This window comes from Mytilus californianus, unplaced genomic scaffold (assembly GCF_021869535.1).
Source record: "Mytilus californianus isolate M0D057914Y unplaced genomic scaffold, xbMytCali1.0.p SCAF_115, whole genome shotgun sequence".
Taxonomy (NCBI): Eukaryota; Metazoa; Mollusca; class Bivalvia; order Mytilida; family Mytilidae; genus Mytilus; species Mytilus californianus.
In genome coordinates this window covers 70,342-74,446 of record NW_026262599.1, presented here as the reverse complement: position 1 = coordinate 74,446, position 4,105 = coordinate 70,342, and positions in this window count along the sequence as shown.

The window sequence follows — 4,105 nt, the reverse complement described above, 5'->3', positions numbered from 1 at the left end:
ATTTGGCTTTATTTCCATGTTTCGGACGCAATTTTCGTCCTCTAGGAATGCTTACCCCAGAAATTCTTTGGCCCCTCATCGTAGTACTACCCAAAAGCTATTCATTAGAGCAGAATCTATAATCCCTAGCCATACAGAACTGCCGGGGCAATGGTTTTGAACAAGTGGGTGACCCCAGTGCATATTTTATCAAATATGACTTTTTTTTCCGTGTTACGGACGAAATTTTCGGCCTTTAAGAATGCTTACCCCAGAAATTCTTTACCCTCACGTTGTAGTCCTATCCAATAGCTGTTCCTTTGGGCAGCGTCTATAATGCCTAGCCATAAAGAACTACCGAGACAATGGGTCGGAAAGTGGGTGCCCCCAATGCGTATTTTATCGAATTTGGCTTTATTTCCATGTTTCGGACGCAATTTTCGTCCTCTAGGAATGCTTACCCCAGAAATTCTTTGGCCCCTCATCGTAGTACTACCCAAAAGCTATTCATTAGAGCAGAATCTATAATCCCTAGCCATACAGAACTGCCGGGGCAATGGTTTTGAACAAGTGGGTGACCCCAGTGCATATTTTATCAAATATGACTTTTTTTTCCGTGTTACGGACGAAATTTTCGGCCTTTAAGAATGCTTACCCCAGAAATTCTTTACCCTCACGTTGTAGTCCTATCCAATAGCTGTTCCTTTGGGCAGCGTCTATAATGCCTAGCCATAAAGAACTACCGAGACAATGGGTCGGAAAGTGGGTGCCCCCAATGCGTATTTTATCGAATTTGGCTTTATTTCCATGTTTCGGACGCAATTTTCGTCCTCTAGGAATGGTTACCCCAGAAATTCTTTGGCCCCTCATCGTAGTACTACCCAAAAGCTATTCATTAGAGCAGAATCTATAATCCCTAGCCATACAGAACTGCCGGGGCAATGGTTTTGAACAAGTGGGTGACCCCAGTGCATATTTTATCAAATATGACTTTTTTTTCCGTGTTACGGACGAAATTTTCGGCCTTTAAGAATGCTTACCCCAGAAATTCTTTACCCTCACGTTGTAGTCCTATCCAATAGCTGTTCCTTTGGGCAGCGTCTATAATGCCTAGCCATAAAGAACTACCGAGACAATGGGTCGGAAAGTGGGTGCCCCCAATGCGTATTTTATCGAATTTGGCTTTATTTCCATGTTTCGGACGCAATTTTCGTCCTCTAGGAATGCTTACCCCAGAAATTCTTTGGCCCCTCATCGTAGTACTACCCAAAAGCTATTCATTAGAGCAGAATCTATAATCCCTAGCCATACAGAACTGCCGAGGCAATGGTTTTGAACAAGTGGGTGACCCCAGTGCATATTTTATCAAATATGACTTTTTTTTCCGTGTTACGGACGAAATTTTCGGCCTTTAAGAATGCTTACCCCAGAAATTCTTTACCCTCACGTTGTAGTCCTATCCAATAGCTGTTCCTTTGGGCAGCGTCTATAATGCCTAGCCATAAAGAACTACCGAGACAATGGGTCGGAAAGTGGGTGCCCCCAATGCGTATTTTATCGAATTTGGCTTTATTTCCATGTTTCGGACGCAATTTTCGTCCTCTAGGAATGCTTACCCCAGAAATTCTTTGGCCCCTCATCGTAGTACTACCCAAAAGCTATTCATTAGAACAGAATCTATAATCCCTAGCCATACAGAACTGCCGGGGCAATGGTTTTGAACAAGTGGGTGACCCCAGTGCATATTTTATCAAATATGACTATTTTTTCCGTGTTACGGACGAAATTTTCGGCCTTTAAGAATGCTTACCCCAGAAATTCTTTACCCTCACGTTGTAGTCCTATCCAATAGCTGTTCCTTTGGGCAGCGTCTATAATGCCTAGCCATAAAGAACTACCGAGACAATGGGTCGGAAAGTGGGTGCCCCCAATGCGTATTTTATCGAATTTGGCTTTATTTCCATGTTTCGGACGCAATTTTCGTCCTCTAGGAATGCTTACCCCAGAAATTCTTTGGCCCCTCATCGTAGTACTACCCAAAAGCTATTCATTAGAGCAGAATCTATAATCCCTCGCCATACAGAACTGCCAAGGCAATGGTTTTGAACAAGTGGGTGACCCCAGTGCATATTTTATCAAATATGACTTTTTTTTCCGTGTTACGGACGAAATTTTCGGCCTTTAAGAATGCTTACCCCAGAAATTCTTTACCCTCACGTTGTAGTCCTATCCAATAGCTGTTCCTTTGGGCAGCGTCTATAATGCCTAGCCATAAAGAACTACCGAGACAATGGGTCGGAAAGTGGGTGCCCCCAATGCGTATTTTATCGAATTTGGCTTTATTTCCATGTTTCGGACGCAATTTTCGTCCTCTAGGAATGCTTACCCCAGAAATTCTTTGGCCCCTCATCGTAGTACTACCCAAAAGCTATTCATTAGAGCAGAATCTATAATCCCTAGCCATACAGAACTGCCGGGGCAATGGTTTTGAACAAGTGGGTGACCCCAGTGCATATTTTATCAAATATGACTTTTTTTTCCGTGTTACGGACGAAATTTTCGGCCTTTAAGAATGCTTACCCCAGAAATTCTTTACCCTCACGTTGTAGTCCTATCCAATAGCTGTTCCTTTGGGCAGCGTCTATAATGCCTAGCCATAAAGAACTACCGAGACAATGGGTCGGAAAGTGGGTGCCCCCAATGCGTATTTTATCGAATTTGGCTTTATTTCCATGTTTCGGACGCAATTTTCGTCCTCTAGGAATGCTTACCCCAGAAATTCTTTGGCCCCTCATCGTAGTACTACCCAAAAGCTATTCATTAGAGCAGAATCTATAATCCCTAGCCATACAGAACTGCCGGGGCAATGGTTTTGAACAAGTGGGTGACCCCAGTGCATATTTTATCAAATATGACTTTTTTTTCCGTGTTACGGACGAAATTTTCGGCCTTTAAGAATGCTTACCCCAGAAATTCTTTACCCTCACGTTGTAGTCCTATCCAATAGCTGTTCCTTTGGGCAGCGTCTATAATGCCTAGCCATAAAGAACTACCGAGACAATGGGTCGGAAAGTGGGTGCCCCCAATGCGTATTTTATCGAATTTGGCTTTATTTCCATGTTTCGGACGCAATTTTCGTCCTCTAGGAATGCTTACCCCAGAAATTCTTTGGCCCCTCATCGTAGTACTACCCAAAAGCTATTCATTAGAGCAGAATCTATAATCCCTAGCCATACAGAACTGCCGGGGCAATGGTTTTGAACAAGTGGGTGACCCCAGTGCATATTTTATCAAATATGACTTTTTTTTCCGTGTTACGGACGAAATTTTCGGCCTTTAAGAATGCTTACCCCAGAAATTCTTCACCCTCACGTTGTAGTACTATCCAATAGCTATTCCTTAGGGCAGCGTCTATAATGCCTAGCCATAAAGAACTACCGAGACAATGGGTCGGAAAGTGGGTGCCCCCAATGCGTATTTTACCGAATTTGGCTTTATTTCCGTGTTTCGGACGCAATTTTTGTCCTCTAGGAATGCTTACCCCAGAAATTCTTTGGCCCCTCGTTGTAGTACTACCCAAAAGCTACTTATTATAACAGAATCTATAATCCCTAGGCATAAAGAACTACCGGGGCAATCGTTTTGAACAAGTGGGTGACCCAGTTTCAAATAGAAGTTGTGTTGTAGGTATACCATGAAAAAAATTATTTTACATCAAAATTCTATATTTTTAGTCGTTAATATGAGTTTCGAAAATCGCAAATGTGGGTTAAACATGGGTTTATACGAATCATATCCTTGACTTATTAAAAGATAATACTTTGTTTGAATCGTCATCATGATATTATTGTAAATGCTAATTACAAAACCGTAAATATGAGTTAGAAATTTGCAAACTAAATTTAGAATTTTGTTAATGGGATATAAAATTCTTTGATTTTCTATATAAATCTTGTTTTCGAACAAAAAACTCAAAAACTATGATTTTAAAGAAAAATAAAATTGTCGCTCAAGTAGTTTTCCAAACGCAATTGCAGGATGACGAATTGCAGGATAGATTTTTATAAAGAGAATTGCAGGATGAGAATTGCTGGATAGCTTGACACTAGTCGGACACTGTGCAAAA